This window comes from Corvus moneduloides, chromosome 2 (assembly GCF_009650955.1).
Source record: "Corvus moneduloides isolate bCorMon1 chromosome 2, bCorMon1.pri, whole genome shotgun sequence".
Classification (NCBI taxonomy): domain Eukaryota; kingdom Metazoa; phylum Chordata; class Aves; order Passeriformes; family Corvidae; genus Corvus; species Corvus moneduloides.
Window position 1 is genome coordinate 2,070,318 of NC_045477.1, and position 18,959 is coordinate 2,089,276.

Genomic DNA, 18,959 nt, shown 5'->3' on the forward strand with positions numbered 1-18,959 from the left:
ATTTTTTTTCTTTTCTTTTTTTTAAGGCTGTAAATGTAAACACTTTTGTACAGTTTTGGTACAGAAGAGAAAGAGTGTCCATCTGAAGCAAAGGCTACCACCCTCTTCCCCCTGGTAATTTTTAACCTTCACTCCAGACTTCAGGAAAGTTAGAGACAGGTTTACCATAGTGCTCTGAAGGCTTGTTTGTACCTCGAGAGCAGTGTTTAACAGCCTCATCTCTAGGATGGCTCTCTGCCAGAGAAACTGCCAGAGAGCCGAGCCCCGTGGAGACAAAGGCACACTACAAACCCTCACACGGCTTCAGAGCTGCTGGAAGAGGAGAATCTGATCCACTGACTGGTTCCCAAAATAGCACCTGGTGGGAGGTGAGTGACTGATACCTGTGGTGTTTCCATTACCGATTAAGCTGAAATCTGTTGCCAGGAATCCTGGGGTGGTTTTCGTGACAACCAGAAGAAATGCACAACCGAGATGTGTTCAGGTGCTTTTTTAACTCCTCTGAAACAATGAGCTGCCCCACCAGAACTCAGATAAATAAAACCTAGGTGTACAACCAAATGGTGAACAGCATTTATGTTGTCAAGGGCAAATTTGAGCTGAGCCTGAAATCTGCTATGAAACAAACCCTTAAGAGAGCGGGCAGGCTGGAACCATTTCTCCTATTCAATAGGGCAGAGATCTTGCAAGATTATCTACTTTGTTTTTATAGCCTTTAGATTAGAAACTGCGAGAGATGGAAGGCATTTCTATGAGATATGTAGATAAATCTAACTTTGAAATAACTTGAATGTCCCTATTAAATCCAAAGCCTTCAAATTTCAAAGTTTATTGCAGACAATGCACTGCTCATCAGAAGCACTAGGAGCATTTATTGAAATCAGAACAGTATACTGTCACTCATTGTTTGTATGTAGGCATGGCCACAAATTTTCTATGGACAGTAAATTCACTGAAAAATGCGTATTTTCGTGAATTCAAGTTATACTGAGAAGCATTTTAAGCCCAATTATGGCCAATATTTTTTGAAGGAAGAATTCCATTAAAATACAAAATATATTACATAAGAATTTCAAAAGGAAATGTTCTTTTAGGTTTCAGAGTTTTTGCATTTTGTGTGACAAATTACCTACTCTTTAAGAGAAAAAAAAAAGAAAAGAGACCCCAAGAAGTCTCACGTGCAATAGACTGACAAGTAGTTTTAAGACAGAAAATATTTGGGGATTTTTTTTGGCTTTTGTTTCCAGCCCTTTTAGATGAAGGACCAAAATATTATTATTTTACTTGAACACGGAGTTTTGGTTTTCTGCTTATTAAATAGCCAGAAACCTCCATTTCCCTTTGTGCTTGGGAGGAATAAGCACATGTGAGGAAGGTAAGGAGAAATTGAAGGCGATGCCATGGATCACATAACCAAAGTAGATGGAGTAAAGAAAGGATGTATCAAAGATGACAAGTGTAAATGTTTTTTAACTCTATCTGCTGACATTAGGATACCTCACAATCATTTGCTTTCAGACCTTTCTGATAACTTTGCTCTTTCATTAATTCCTTTTCACTGAGGTAATAGGGAATTACTTTGTTTAGTGATTCTCTAAAGATCCAAGAAGGCTAAATATCCTAATATGGCAATTTTATTTCACAAATGATATTGTATTCACCAGTACAATGAAATTGTAATGTTTTCTGCAGTAGGCCATGTCCCTAGCAATGGGCTATGCAACATCCTAATCCAGAGGCAATTTTGGCAAAATGAGCTAAGTATCAGTCAGTGGAGAATCACCAAATAGATTGTTACTCTGAGAGAATATTTAATATCCCAAGAAAAAGAGAAAAGAACCCTGATCACTGACTTCCTCTGGGGTAAAATTCCCCAGAGTTCTGCTCCCATGGGCTGTTAAGCTGTCAAATCCTTTGAACATATCATTAAAGGTATAAAGCTCGTGGCCTGGCCACTCTGAGGTGAGAGTCTCCAATCCAATCCTTCTGTGACTGAGCCTTCAGGCTGTTCATGGCCACTCTTCATGCACTGTCCTGCAGTGGGCTCTGTGTGTTCCCAAGTCTTGCTCTCGTGGCAATGTTGGCAGAGAAGTGAGTCCTGCAATGGAATATGTGACTTTCCAAAGCAGTGCAGCAGAGCCTGGTTTAACAGGAGAGGTTTAACACACACTGCAGCAGGTCTCTCTGATGCTCCCTTCCAGCCTCTCCACAGGTGGGATTTATCCTTAGGAGTGAGCTTCTCTGTATGCCCTTCTCGCTCCAGACTTTATGTCCTTGAAGCTTTTACGGATGTACCTCAAGGAATTTCTCCCATCCTAGTCCACTCACCAAGAACTGCTCTGTTTCCATGCTCGGGGGTTTGCAATAGTTGATACCCTCCTTTGATTGTAGGTGCAGCCTCAGGAAAGGAAATTATTCCTGAATTGTCTTCCTCCTGATCAAAATCTTCCCTTCTTCATGACAAGAGTATAACAGATGCAGACTCTGAACCACGGTGTCAAGGATGTCTTCTGCTCAAAAGAAAGAACTCTCTGCTGCAGCATCAGAAAAATCTTGCAAATAACTTAATCAGCTGTTCTTTTGCCTATATTACTTAGCAACTAATTAAACATATAATGTAGAAGTGGCCTTTAATTTTCTGGCATTCAGGAGATGTTTTAGGACAAATCAAACTGTCTGCTTATTCCAGTTTACAGAAGGTTACTGCAGCAGGCACTGACTCAAACTCTGACAAAGTGCACTGCCACAAAACATCCTGAAACAAGCAGTGACAGGTCCCACAAACCCCCTTCCATTTCTGTTTCTGTGGGTCCTACTGGTTTAGAGAGAAATTAACATGTGCTTTTCCCTCAGTGTTGGGGCCCTCTATTCATTTGCAGCATGAAAAGTTCTCTAAGCTTTTAATGTAGGTCAGACTCAACTCTTCATGGTGTATTCAACCAAGATGCGGCTATTAAGCTGCCTTTTAAAACATTCTCATTTCCCCAGCCAAGAGCCCTGGCTCAGTGCTGTAATTATAAACTTCAAGTTCCAAAATTAGCAAGTGGTAAAGGTGAAAAAGGATAGAAGCACAACACACCCATGATTCATTATTTGTTGAGTGAGGTCCAACATTGGATGGGAAAACTAACAAGTGCTTTGTGCTTCGAGCTGACTCAACAAAATGCATGGAAAGGGCAATTTTCATTGGATGCACAGCGAGCAGAGCTCCCACTCCAAAAGGCAAAGATGCTCCTCTTGCATTAGTGTGGAACTCTGGTGGCTTCAGCTCATGAGGGACCTCTGCCAGGTCTCTGCAGGGAGAGATACTGCAAGGGCAAGCATCAGGTGTTCAGACAACTCAAGCGTCTGGCACAGACCAAAGCAATGATTTCACAGAAACAATACAACTTCTGTATGTTGGAAATTGAAATATTGTAATATTTTTTCACTTAGGACAGCAGTTCTTTCATAGTAGAAGAGAAGAATTCCGGCAAAATATAACAGTATATCCTGGGAAAAGCTGGTGGATGTAAGGGAGGCCTTTTCCTAATCCTGAAGTGAGCTTTCCTAATCTGAAGACCTTTCTTCTTCCATAATAAACAGGCTTTGTTAAAACAACAAGGGAAACGCATTAATTTAATGTTTTCCTTTCTTGCTGCTTGACTGCATTCCTTTGCTTTTATCATGAGCAGTAATTCCCCCTCACACACCCCCTGCTTCAGCCAGTGAGTTTCCACATTACTATCATAGGGCTTGAGTGCTGTTTAGCATGGAAACAGCATCAGATTACCCAGCTTAAAATAATATTTTGCCAGGGTTCAATAATTGTAGTCAAAGGATGCTTTATTTGTATTTCAGGTAGTAAAGTACTAATTTTTCCTCTTTATACTTGAGGGGAATTTTAAAATCCTGGGTTCAGAACAAGCTAAGCCTTTGTGTTGCTCAGGAGATCTGAAGTGTGTTTAAAAAAAACCCCAACAACCCAACATTTAAAATCTTCAAGGGTCCAAGTCATACCTGTCCTGTCAGAGCTGGAGCTTAGCACAGAGAGCAGGAGGCAGCCTATAAAGGAGCCATTGTGTGGGGAGCAGCAGGATACAATTCTGCATTTATGGAGGATTGACTGTTCTCTCCATTTTTTAATCAAGCTTTGTCTCTGAGTACCACGGTCAAATATCCCAGCGGCACCTTTGCCTTTCAAGTGCATCCTTCACTTGATTGTCAACATAATCCATCCTTCTGTAAAGACACTCCAGGCTTTGTTTTATTAATGAGGTCACCTTCTTTCCTCTCCACTCACCACCCTCACTGCCTTGAACTGGGCTGCTTTTTCAAGAGACCAGACTGATTTCTAGTGCCATTTTTATCATTAATTTTCTCTTTCTCAGCATAAGAACAATGACTAAATAGATCTATGTTTTTAAAAAGTTTAGCTTCTTGTGTCCTTTTTTTGTGTCTTTTTTTTTGTGTCTTGAAAAATTATCAGTTTCTGGAGGCATCTTGGAACTTAAAAAAAAAAAGGAAGGTGTAATTGCTGTTTCCCTTCTCTCCAAGCACTCTTTTTCATATGCAAATTTGGGAGAAAAAACCGTGGTAAGCAAGGTCTGCCTTCCATAGGTGCTGAGTGCCAAGGTGCTCATTGTAACACCTTTTACATTGCATTATTTGAAACTGATTTTCAATCTCTTTGCAAATATTCCAGGAGTCGTGGGCAAATTTTCTGTATTTTGCTTAATCCCATTGCCTACCAATAGGTACGTACCTGTATTCTACCTGTATTCTTTTGAAACCACCAATTTCCACAAAGAACAAACAGAACCTCCTCAGGTAATGGAGTCCTGCTTATTCTGTCTTTAAGTTTTAGACAGAAAAAGCAAAAATTCAGTTATTGCTTTTTTAGAGGATCGTATCATGGTTTGGGAATGGTATTCTCCAATTTAGTGCTCCCACTAAAACCACTCCTTCCTCCCTGGGGTGGGACGGAGGGGAGAACTGGAGGCACAAAAGGTAAAACTCTCAGGTTTTTGTCTTCAGCTTTGAACTTAAGTTTTGTTAAACATTATGCTTTTCGTTTCAGCATCAAGAAACCCTAATTAAAAGAACCCTTTAAACTGTATGGTGAAGATACACAATGACAGCTACGTGCAATTTCTAAACACTCATGGGTTTAACTGGTGTTCTTCACAAAGTTTGCAATGGAAGCACGAAATAATTCCGAAGAGTTCCTCTGCAGTGTGTTCATCATGGGCCAGGCTCCCTCTCTCATAAACAGACTCTGCCTGGAAACTGGAATTACTCACTTAACACAGCTTTTTTTAAAAGCCTTCCCTTGGCACCCCCATCCCCCAGGAACCTTCCAGCAGGGATAACGAGGATGTTTTGGCCCTGTTTCACTTAAGAGTATGCCCAATTTCATCACAGTCAGCAAAATACTTAGGCACATGCTGTGCTTTATCTTTTATTTTCTTTTTAAAGTGGCCTTTTTAACTTTTGTTAGCCCTTAGCTCCTTTTTCAGAAAGTGGAGGGATTTACAAGTGGTTTTATATCCCTTAGAGTTCTGTTAAAACAGAAACGAGGTTTTTACTTGTGTGAATCAATCCTGAAAGTGAAAAAAACCCAACCAAAACAAACAACATGCCTGCACTATTTTTTCTGAGGAGAAAGATTTGCAGGACATAACAACTTCTCAGACAAGATTTCCAGCCTGCAAACCCTTCTTCAATTCCAATACAGGAGTTCTGAAGAGTACAAGGAGTCCGTCAGTTGAGTTTTATTAAGCCAAGCATTGAGACAGATCCTGTAATACCCTGGGAGCCCCAGCCTGTTCCATGGACCTGGAGGTTTTGTGAGGTTGCCTTCTCTCCCATATTACTGGAGCAGGCCCCACAAAGACAGCTCTTATGCCTTCCCTTGAATATTTTATAATAATTTTACAAAACTGTACTTTGGACCAGACTCATATCATAACTCATTCCTCCTTGCTCCCGTTGATGAGTCATAAACGGGATATAAAAGCTCCTGGTTTCCCTGAGAGAACACAAATTTTAGGTAACTGCTGCTAATTTCACGTCCTAAAATGCAACCCTTATCAGATTCAGCTAAAGTAAATCAAGGTGCAAACAGACAGTAGGAAATAGCCTTGTTTTGACAGGAACAGGAATAACCTGCAGTGTGTTTGTTCCTGAAGAAAGAAAAGGCAGCTATTGATTGAGTCCAGCTCACTGGGATGATTCAAATTAAGCACCAGATTGAGGTCTTGATGTTCAGATCTCAGTCACAGAAGCTTTTCTGAGAGCTTGCATGCAGAGCTGCTTATATCACTTGCAAATATGCATTCATTGCTTTTCTGCTTGTCAGAAGAGAGAAATAGCTCAGAAATAGCTCAAAGACACAAATAAAAGCTGTTAAATTTGTGTTTGAAAGACACAAGTAGAAGCTGTCAATTGTTTGTTTTTTTGTTTGTTTACAAGAGGGCAAAGAGGGACAAGAAACTGGAAGCCTGGGATAAAGGTCAGAGAGAAGAGGTTGGGAGAAAAAGGCAATGAGAAGAGGAAACTGAAAAGGGGATTGTTCAGAGGAAAAGGAATTTTTAACCCTAAAGGAGATACTCTTTAGAGCTGAAATAAATGCAGGACTCTAAAACTCAGCAGGCCTTTACAATCTGCATGTATTTATGCAACCCAGTGAGAAAAGGCACAGTTCATTTCCCTCTAAGGTCTGGGCTCATATCTGTGCTGAGCAGTAAAGATAAAAACCAGAGATTCCTACCCGAGGTCTGGAGCTGCTAAATAATTAGAACATCCTTATTAGCCAGTGTACCCTAAGAATCTTATCAAAAGTTATAGAAAGAGCCTAACTTATATTTCTGACTGTAAAATGTTTATTTAAATAGATGTCATTACCCAGGACTTTTTTTTCAATGTGGGTTAGAAAAAAAACCAAGCACACTTTTAATGTGCTGTAAATGGTATATTCTGTTTACATATTCTTGCAGTTACTCCACGATCTGCTGTTCAAAATGCTCCACATTTCAAAAAAGCTCCAGGCTCTAGATCTGTAAAACCGACCTTTGTAAGAAAGTTTTGAAATATTAAGTATTTTCAAATATATAATCTGCTTTTCCCATAATAATTTTTCATTTATAGACTATAAATAACAAGAAACTCTTGCTACTTTTACTTGTTTCTGCCAAAGTTTCTGTGTGTGGGTTTGACACTTAAAGTTGGATCATATGTGGAGAAAAGGAAATGCAATCCCTTTTCTGAGGACAGCGATCTTTTCAGGGAGTTTCCCTTCTCAGGAATATAAGAGCTATTTTCATTCTAGAAATGACTGACTTACCCCCTTCAAGTGGCAAGTATCAACTGGAAACAATTACCTTTGGAAAGAGGAACTTTTCAATTTTAGGATGAGTGAGCACCATCTGTAATTTCGTGCCTTCAGGCTGGCTTAACTAAGAAGTTCAATAAGTTAAACCCAGGAAGAGGGAAGAGGGGGGAAAAAAATCCCAACCAAGACAAAAAACCCCCCAAACTTTAATTATTTCCAGCAAAATGAGTCTTTTGGCCTTTTGTTTGCACACAGATATTATGCTTGTGGGATGGTTGCAAGTAGTGCTTTTTTTTTTAGCATTTTCTGAGTTTGTTTGAAATGTCAGTGCTACAGCATTGTGAGGATGAAGTCCAGATGTTATCATTTTGAAGTCCAGGGCAGATGATGGATGATCCTCAACACTGTTTATAAACAGAGGGCAAACACAAGCCAACGTGACAGCCTGGCTTGTCTTTCATTACAGAAACTTAAAAAAAATACAACGGATATTGGTTCATTCAGAAGAGAGTTCTAGAAATTTCATTTTTAAAAAATTATCATTTTACATTTAAAAAAAAGCCCCCAATAATCACACAGAAAGATTTGCCCCTCACACAAAGGAAATGTTTCTTTTTTGATCTTCATACAAAGCATTTCAGTAACTGGCGAACTGCAAAACATACCACTTCTGTTAGAACAAATAACAGAAAATGGGCTCTTATCTGAATCTTTTCCTAACTCCAGCATATAAACAATCTTGTTGGTCTGCAAAGAGGGCCTGGCAATATCACAAAAACAGATTTTCTGAGATGGTTTTCAATCCCACTGTTTAGGACAGGACTGGAATTACCATTTTCATGCACAAAGCATGGTTTGGCAGTGTTTTAACACTTCACCTCCAAAGCCACCAGAGTTAGAACAATTTTTCTTTTCTTTTTGAATAGATGCAAAATAAATTAACGGAATTGTATGCAGTACAGGTAAACAGCGTTCGTTAATATTTTATATTATGTTCCATTGTTATTATGTTATACCTTATAATTGCTAATCTTATTCAGGCCTTAATTACACCTTAGAATTGCTGATTTTAATCAGGCATCAGTGGTATTTTTTCTCCCATCTATTGTTTGCTTGCTTTTTCCAAGAATTTTTTAATCTTCTGGATGTCTTGTAAACCACCTCGCCCTCTGCTTTCTCCAAATGCAATTCTTAGCAAAGAAACCGCCTAAAATTGGTTAACATCAAGGTTTTGATGTTGCATCTAAACATTCTTTATCTGATCACGCATGAAATTCAACAGGTTTGGGGGTTTTTTGTTGGTTTTTACGTTTTTTTGGGGGGGGGGAGGGTTTATTATGGTGGTTTTCCTTTTGAATTGATCATATTATCTCACTCCCGAGGGTTTTTAGCGCAGCCACAAAGAGGAGTTCCCAGCCCTCACAGATTCAAGGGTGGGGAGGGTGGGACAACAAGAGGCAAACAGAGAAGTGATGCAACCCAAGGGCTGCACAGCTCCATTCTTTCCTGGGGAAGGGGAAGACCTTGATCAACAATTAGCTATCTAGAGACCTTGTAACTTGGGAAAGAAAGCAAGGCCAGAAAAGATAAAGAACAATGCAGGATTTCTCTGTTTCTCTTGTTTGCATGCCATTGTGGGGCCTGGTATATTCAATTTTCTGCCAGTTTTCCCCGCTCTTTGCCTCATCCTATCATTATTACCCTTGAACTTAATGGTGTTCATCCCATAACAGCAGTGCCTCTAAAGGAACACACCTGCACATCAAAACACAATTTGCTCTTTTGCTGATAGCAAATGCCTCTCAAGGGAAGTAGGAAGAAGCTTCTTTAAACAAACATAGATTAATGTGTCTGAATGAAACAATTTTCAGAAGCTTAGTTCACATTTTAATCAATTTTGTGTGTATAGTAGCTTACTTGTCATTAAAATCACGCAAGAAAGGCATCAAAATACCTTTAAAATTCTATCCTGCTGGCTTTCAGTGAGAGGTACTTTCTAAACTTCCAAGTCAGCTGTGAAAGAGTATAATGTTACCACCTGATAATGCCTTGGGATTCAGCTCTTTAACTCCCTCTGTCGCCATGGCTGCTCTCCCAAAACCCCAGTAATGCTCTTTGGGTCCTTCCCCAGGACCTCTTGCGCTGTTCCTAGGAATGATTTGGGGTGGTATAGAATAAACTCCAGGTCCTGGCCATGACCCCTCATGGCTACTGCAAAAATTAAGCCTGTCCTGGCTGGAACTAGGACTCCCTGTTTTATAATTCTGCATTTTTACACCACCCCAGGAAGAGCTTGGAACAGTCCTTCCAGACTCTGTCCCTTGCTCTGAGCCACTCTGTCACTGTGCCCTTCCTCACCCATGAAAAGGGGAGAAAATAATTTGGAAAAAGTTCTTGGGCTGAGATTAGGACAGGGAGGTAACCAGTTACCATCACAGGCAAAACAACCTGGGAAAAATTAAATTTATTCCCAAATAAAATTGGTTTGGACAGTGCAAAATCAAGACAAATTGAAACAGGAACTTCCACCCTCTCCATACCCGCAGTTCTTTCAGGGTTCTTCACCTGCTCCACCGGGGTCTTCAGGTAGCTGAGGTAAAGCTTTTACTGTATGAGGGCAGTGCTTGAGCTCAACAGAGTATTTTAAGGCTTTTATCAGAAGCATCTGAGAACAGACTGTAGCACAAACACAGCCCTGTTAACACCACTCTTCTCACCTCCCAGTCAAAGTGCAGGGAGAAGAACAAAACCAGGGAACTTTCCCTCACTTTAAATACTCACAGCATGCCTGGTTTACCTGAATTCCTTTTTAAGAACTGAGTACCAGCTAAGACAGAAGATCTGACACTTTAGTCTGACCCAGTATTGAGCTCTTATGTAAGTTTTCATTTCTGTTTACACGATTTTCTTTGCTCCACTCTCTCCTCCTCCTCTGCATCACTTATCCATATCCTTCTGCAATTCAGTTTGGTTTCAAGTTTATGTAAAATGTTTTCATCACTCACTGCTATGAGCTATCATCTGAGTGTGCAATGCTGTTCCAGGCTACAGAGTCTCCAGAGAACATAAACCCTCCAGAAGAAATGGGATTTCTTTGATGTCACTGCACTGGGAGGAGGAAAGTGGCCAAGGCATCCCTTGAAGGCACCCTGTTCAACCAGGATGCTTCACTTCCAAGTGTCCTATTTGCAGCCAATTCAAAAGAACATGAGGCAGTTCTGAAGTCCTGGGTTTTTTCTTTGTAAGAACACCACAATTATTCAAACCAGCCAAATGTTTTTCTCATATTGATAAGTGCTGAAACAATTAGAAAACTTGCTACATATAAAGATGCAATTAACAGGCAGCAGATAATCAAAATTCCAAGGAAATTTTTAGTGGGAGTAAGGACATGTATAATCCTCTCACAGAATTCTAAAATCAGTGAATTTATTGCAGGTCCTGAGTAGCTCAGATTCCCAGGAAGCACAAGTTACAACATGAACATAAACTGCAAGCAGAGTAAAGGTAAAGACATTAGACATGAGGGTTCAAAAATCTGTTCTCTACATTTTTCTTTTTAAAGGATCAATTTGACAAGATCAGCTCTAACACAACCATCTTAAAGACAGTGTCACAGATCATGAACCCCAGAATCTCCTCACAGATGTTAATCTAGGAATATTATTCAAGAGTAGAAAACATCTATTCAACACCACCTTCTGTTACCTGTTACTAAAGTACAACCTCCTCCCCAACCTGACAGCACGAAAAACAGGAAAGGACCTGGCTCTGTGTGAGCCCTGCTCAGAAACAACGAAAACATTTCTGTATCATCAACCCTGTGCTCAGCACAAATCCAAAATGCAGCCCCACACCAGCCACTGGGAAGAAAATGACCTCAGCCAAAACAAGCACACGTGCAAAAAAGCTTCCCAAGATGAATAATACATGTACATGAATACATGCATACATATATATATAAATATCTGGGATTTGTTGGCTTTTTAAAATGTTTTAACCTTAAAAAAGGCTGTTGGTTTTGGGGTTTTTTTTGCATCTGAGAAAGGTGTGAAAGGCTGGTCTGACTCGTGCCCTCCTAAGAAAGGGTTGTTGATATTATGAGGTCCGACTGCCTCCTCGAGAGCTGGCAGAGGTGCAAAGATCCAGCCAGGGATGCAATGAGCTGAGGTGCTCCAGCCCTGGCCATCCTGGCAGAGGATGCTGTCCTGCCTATTGTCCAGCTGGGAAGGAGCAGCAGGTGTTCTCCCAGTTCATGCTGGCCTCTCACCGGGACACCAGCTCCAATCCAGCCGGGTCAACCAGGTGAGAGTCCAGCCTCCCACCAAGTTTCTGCGTTTGAACCCGTGCAGTTCACAGATACTTCAGTAAAGCCCGGGCTCATTTGTGATGCAAATGATCGACTTTGTGTTTTCAACTGCACCCGTTATAGGGGAGGGGAATCAGCCTTTAGCAAAGCAGAGTAGGGGCCAGAAATAACTTCAATAGGCACAGTGAGCGTTATCTGGAGTAACAAATTCAAGAGGAACTAACTGTGCAATTACAGGAGAGAAGAGGTTACTAAATTGGGAGGAGGCGTTGACTCCCTCTTAGGCAGAGACACCTTGCAGAGAGACCCAGACAAATGAGAGGGCTGGGAATCACCAACTGTGATTTTAGGAAAAGTTCCTTCACTGACAGGGTGGCTGAACACAGCGAATGGTCACAGCACCAACCTGAGAGAGCTCAAGGAGTGTTTGGACAATGGTCTCAGGGATGCACAGAATGGGATTGTCGAGGTGCCTGTGCAGGGACAGGAGCTTGGCTCCATGATCCTTGTGGGTTCCTTCCAACTCAGGATATTCTATGATTCTACAATTCCATGACTCTAAGTTTTGACAGCAGCCTCCCTGAAACTGAACCAGGAGGTTGCTTGTTGCTATATGGAGTTTCGCATCATGAGATTAACATTATGGAATGTTTATATATTTGTTTATACAAAATACAGGAAACCGCCCAGACCACTGTGACCATGGTTTGCCCTGATACTGGTTTGACTGGAGCAGGATGTACGTGCGCACCTCTTGCAGTGAATCCACATGCCCAGGATCAGTTCCCACCTGGCTCAAGAGCAGAATGCTTAATCTGGTATCTTGCTTCACCCACAAGCTTGCTATGTTGACAGGAATTATCTTGTTACAGGAACAGGCAACAAAATCATAAATCTTGTCTTGCAGAGAAAGCTCCATGCCTGAGGAAGACTGTGTGACCTCTCTTTCTGCCATGAAGGATCCCATGTTTGGGCAAAACATCTACTCTGAATGGCTGCCTGCATGTCAGAGTCCTTTCCCCACCCTGTTTCTTGAACATTTTGACAGGCTATTATTTTTTATCTCATCCCATTGGATTTTATGGTGGGAAGGGGGGGAGAGGTGATTGTATGATTTCGTTTGAGATTTCAGAGCAGTTTTAATACTGACGAATTTGACGGGAAAACTGTATGACAGCAAAAATAACATAGCATTTCCCCCCATGTTTTATATGAATTAACGTAATACACAGTTCTAAACCTGCTAATCCATGTCTGACTGCCATTACCAGCTCTGAGCAAGTACGTTGCTGTGGGATTCCAAAGTGCCTGATGTTTACAAGAAACCTATATATGGCTTTTGCACTGTAATTTTTCACGAGAAGAAAAATACATTTTTTCCTCTGCTGATAAAGATATTTCTGCAAACACTGAACTACTTTTCCAACTCTTGATCCAGTTAAACCCAGTAGCAGGTCATTACCTTGGTGCTGTGTATGCACATCAGCTACTGCAGATATTTATAAACACTAAATGCTTTCCTTTTCTCTCTCAAATTTGAGTGATGAAAAGCCAATGATCCCTGCACTCACAAGTATATCAGCTGCCTGATATGTCTGGGAATTGCAGAAAGTTTATGACTTCAGTTTCTCCTGTGCTTTTTGGTTTTTTATTCACATTAACAAACTCTGTTTTCAATAGTTACCACTCACCTCATATTTCCCACTGCAGAAGAGAGGAAACTACAATTCCATCATTATCCATTAACCAAACTGCCTTTCTCCTTGCAGTGATTCTTAACACATTGTTGAAAAAGAAAATATTACCAAAGATTATTCCTCTCTAAACCATTGTTCAACATTGAAAAAACACCACTTTTTAAAATATCAGCATTATTAAAGCATGGCTGAGTGAGGTCTGGTTTCCCAGGCACGCTCCAATCTTGCACCACCTCATTTAAATCCACACAGGCCAAGAGATGCCAGTGGGAAAGAGACCAAGCACAAGAGTGGGACTTTATGAATTCTAATGTGGGACTGAAGCTGTTATTTTACTTACAGTTTTTTAAAGAGTTCAGTCACAATGCATAAAACAAACCCGGCATTTAAAATGCAGGGCCTTCCATACTGGGCAGATCTCCTGAGGCTGACGTAAGAATACATTATCTCTTAAATCCAGACTCTATTTCGAGCTTTTCTTCCTCCCTTATTTCAATTCATCATTTGTATGTATTTTAATGAAATATTTAATTTTTAATTGTGGAGACTATTGGTTCCTGCAATATGAGTTTAATTGTTGATGCTGACATAATTATATAAAATCTGAGGCACAAAAAATACTGCGAAAAAATAAAAGCTGTGGTAAAATGGATGAGGCAAACTAAACATCCACAGAGGACAGATTTACTCCTTTATCTTCATGGCTGTGATAGCAACACTGTCCATAAATCTCACCTATGAGATTATTAATAAGAGAAAACCTTTGTTGATGGTTTGAGCAAATTAATTAGGAGTTAGTGAACTGATGAGGTGAATGAAGCACCTCTAAATAACCACTTGAATTGCTACTTCTCTCTGCATAATAAAGAATAAATCCTTGTTTTTGAGCCCTGCCAAGGATCACAAAAATAGATAGGCATCATTTTAAACAATGCCAAAACATAGCTGCAGCTCAGAGCAGGATGGATGGAACGTGCTCCAAACATAAAGAAGGAAGGTACAGAGCATTCTTTGCTCGAGGATGAAACACAGAATTCTATGAGAAGGATAAATCCTATAAAGAATTATAGGAGAATTATATGGGGAAGGAGAACAGAGAAATACCCCTCTACCAGGGGCACCTGGGTCTGACACTTTGGCACTAATTCAGGCTCTCCAGTGACTTTCCAGAGGCTCTGAGAGTTATGGAATTACAGGTCGCTTTGTATTTTCTCCTGCAAAGATCAGTGGTTTCAGGAAACAGGCAACAGTCAGTAGGAAGCTCTCTATAAAAACATCACTATTAGTCCTTTAGATCAATGTAATAAATGATTTCTTGGTAACTGCTCAGGAGAAAATGAAAAAGGTGTGTAAGACTTTGCTTTAGGTAAAGGAGAGATGTTTTAGACATAAAGTACATAGAGATGATGCCAATATACTCAGTTTTGATGTCTAAACTGAAATATTCTTATATACAATGACACCTTTATGATCCAGGGATATACAAGCCTTATGGGTGGCACACCCTGAGATAGGAAATCATGCGTCTGTGGTGTTTTCTGGGCTAAACATTTTTCGAAACTAGAGGGAAAAAATCTTCTTTAACCTCTTCCTGTGTTCACAGTTAAAATCTACCCAGTTTCGTTTCTCTCTCCCTTAACAGCACTTGAGCTCTGCCATCTTTGCTTAGGATGAAGTGCAGTTGACTTCGTGAATAGTGCCAGTTATTTTCCATAGAGTGAAACACAAGTAAGGCCGATTATATTGCCTGTCCTCAGCTGCACTTCGTACTGCAGCTTTTTTTTTCCTCTTTTCGAATGCAAGGTGTGAATGCAAAACAATTGCTGAGTGGGCTGTTTTGTATCCTAACAAAATACAGCGAGTGACAGGGGAGTTTTATGGTATAAAAGGAAAATAAATAAAAGAAACATGCAGTACTTGGACTGGAAGGAGCTATAGAGCAGCAGAGAAAGGAAATTATCCTTTAGGAATCTACCACATGGACTGTTATGCTCTAAGTATTTAATAATATTCTGGGGAGAAAGAAAATTACATTTTTCCAGTCATTTTGCTGGCATCTTATCTTTCCAATTAAATTTTAATAACAAATGGAGTTCTTTCAATATGCTTCAGTCAATTCCATGGGCACATGTCATTCCTGTTTTAAATTCCATGTCCTCTAATAAGACTTTTAATACATCTACTTATGGGAAACAGAGAGGAACAAGAGTTCAGATCATAAATTTGAATATTTGTCTCATCATCAACTTCGATGCGGTGACAACAATTGACATCACTGGTAGTTTTGTCCATGTTATTCATTATTCCACTCTGTGTGGTTGGGAAAAGGGGATGTTTCCCAATTGTCTAATGGCTTTAGTAACCTCCCTTGAATATATATTTTTCAAGATTTCCAGAAGTCTTCAGGTTCAGCTGCCAAAAATTGAAACCAAGCTGAAATGATATTCAGCCCCTGTTCCAAGCCTAGCTCCATTTCAGTATTTCCTTAGGAAGGATAAATAAAACGGCTGCAAACAGAGCAGGAGGGAGGAAGGTGAAGGACCAGAATCAAGAGTGCCAGCTGTGGGTACCCACTGCAAGAATATTTAGACAAAAACTAGAGTTCACCTCTCACTTCTTCGCACCTGATTAAAAATCTTCCTTTTGCTACTGACATATCAGACAGTCCTACAAATTATTGCCATTTCGATTTCCACTGTGTCATTCCTACAGCTGAATATTCGGCCACATCAAATAATTAATCAGTCAATCAATATTTAGGTGATCAAGTTCAAACACATTGCTCTTTTCAAACATGTTCTTAGTATGCTGGCATGTTGAGACTAGTACTATATAAAAATTCTATCAATATATAAATATATCAGCAAAGCTTCTTCCTTTTTAATACAGACTTCATTCCAATAATTCAGTGTCTATTTCTGGATAAATTTCTGCCATCAGTAATGGCATTGATTTTAAATATCCTGAATTTTGATCATATGGACATTTCCTCTTGAGGTAGTTCAAGATATTTGTAGCTGTGGGGTGGGATGCTGTTACAGATTAAAAGGAGATTAAGTTGTATGAAGAACAAAGTATAAAATGTTCCCTCCTCTGCAACACAGTTTGAAAGTATTGAAGTCCCTTATCAGAGTTTTTAAGAGTGTATTTTATACAGCATTTTGCAACACTGAAATAGCTGAGTCAAATGTAAAATTTAGTGAATTTTCATGGGTCTCTGATTACTTGTAAAAAAGTGAAGGGAATTAAAAATATATAATCAAAGAATGATGGAAAAAAAATTTGAAACCCAAAAACAAAAGCCAAATAAGATTTGATGTCTCCTATAATAAAAGATATGGAGTAATCAGATTTTGTAATGAAAGTAACTTTCTCTGAACCTGAGAATTCTTTGATTATAAGGATAATTCCAACAGCACTGAAGGACAACGCCAGTTTAAAAATTAGCCAATAAATATAGTCTAAGTATCAACTGTCAGTGCAGTATCTGATGTCCCTGTCATAACAATACAATAACAGATCACACTTATATTGTCCTACAGCAGAAGCCACAAATTCAATGGAAATATGAACTACCATTACCAAATGACGATAATCTAAAAAATCAGGCAAAATTATTAGCAAGATACTGGCAGAAATACTGAACTGTAGATAAATAGTCTCATACCTTCTTAGCCAATTCCAAATTTAGAGATTTATGATTTGATACCAGAAAAAAATTGTTTAAATTTCAATTATTAGTATCGTGGACAGGAGATGTTCTGAATTATTGGAATTTGACAAAGCCAGGCACCTGCTTATGTAGCCAATAAATATATTTCATCACTATGGTTGCAAAAACAAATACTGACTAGCAAAATGTGGTTAACTGAAATAAAATGATTGAGACATAGAATGACACACAGTCTGAATTGCATTAGCCACCAGAGTGCTTGAGCAAAAGTGGATTTAACTGGATGAACTGGTGGCGTTTGCTGTCTTAACTGCTATAGCAAAATATACTTTCTTCTAATTTAAATTGCAGGACCTGGGAGCAATTCCTATTTCCTTGGTCAGGGACTTCAGTCCTTACTGCCACATCAGAGTGAGATCTGTTCTGAATCATCCCCCTTCTGCAACTTCATTTCCATCGAAAGAAAACCTAAACATGTGTGCATGAACTGAACCACAGCTTTATGAAACTCATCTGTCCTTCATTCTGCCCTTCCATTGCTCTTCATTTTCCTTCAGTAAGTCCTTTAACACATACAGAAAATAACGTACAGTCAGCTATAAGTTACTCTATAACTAAAACTGACAAACAGAACGGCAGCTTGTTTAGATGTTGAATGCCTGGACACAGTGGAGTGTTGTCGAATCTTTTTTTGACTTATAGGTCCCCTAAATTTTTCCACTGATGGAAAGGACACCGTGCAATAAATCTGATCTACTGACAATAGACTCTTGTTCCAAATTCACTGGTGGGCCATAGGTGGAACAAAATCTCATTTTTGCATAGCAGGTTCCAGAGTAATTTACAATTAACCTGAGCAGCACACTGGACCTCCAGTACTTGACAGGAATTTCGCCATTGCCTGCAGTTTTATGGAGAGTCAGATGTTTTCTTTTGGGGGCAAATCATTCCGTAGGAGTCAAGCAAAGTTAAGTTTGAATAGTATGTGTGTTTTGAGTCTGATCCAAAGCACACTGATTGTCAGAGGGAGTATTTGCCCACATATTCCTCTGCTAGCAAAGATAACTTTTATAAGAAGCAATCATTTTAATGACTCAGAGTATAAATGGATAGCATGAGGTCATAAAGGTATTTCCTTTCCCTCCCCTGCAAATCTATGGCTCTTGCATGGCACAGCAGTGCATATTTAGAGCCAGACAGGCTGCTCACAGAGGTGCACTGCCATCCTCTATAACCTACAGTGGCAGGATTCAGTTTTATGTGAGAAAAGGTCTATTTAAAATGAGTACACGTGTACTGAATCCAGCACTGATCCTGAGGCCAGGAAACGTCTCAGCAGTGACACAACTTCACAGGAGAGCTGATGGGTTTTCTGTCTTGTAGTTACATCACACCCAGGCTGGGTTTCATTGTGCACCCAGAGTGATGTAAATGTGCACTTAAATTACAGGCAATGAAGTGTGATATATAAAAAAACCCAACAATTTCTGCTTTAAATCTATGATTTAAAGTTTAGAAATGTCTTGCCGAGCATAAACCCTGAGTTTCTGCTTTCTGTAAAATTATGTATTCCAACACTGGTGGAACTTAATTTTTTTAATTAAATTAAAGAACAAGTGGAGTGTACTGAGAAAAAATATGATTCTTTTTGACTCAGTTTGTGTCTGTGCTAGTAGAGGATGAGAGAAGGAGAGGTTACGTAATTCCTTAGGACACGTAACTGAGCCTTTCCCTGCTCAGGGGTACCTGGATGCTGTGGATCTCAGTTTCCTCAGAGTATGTCAGCGTTCCAACCAAATTCCATTGCCATGCAGTAATGAATGGACAGGTTTTCAGCATGTAGTATGAGATCACAGGTTTCTCCTAACTTCAAAATTGCTATAAATTACCCACGAGCACCACGGCTGTTTGTTGTTTCAGTCGATGTGTTCATCCCTAAAGAATGTCTAAGAGCTATAAATAACCCTT

General features: G+C 39.7%; 1 long non-coding RNA gene across 1 annotated transcript; it reads left to right on the plus strand.

The window, feature by feature from the left end:
* Positions 1–219: 219 nt before the first annotated feature.
* On the plus strand, positions 220–18,633 carry LOC116437562. Its single transcript, XR_004237363.1, has 2 exons — positions 220–368; positions 12,300–18,633. It is a non-coding gene; the product is annotated as an uncharacterized LOC116437562 (long non-coding RNA).
* Positions 18,634–18,959: the final 326 nt, after the last annotated feature.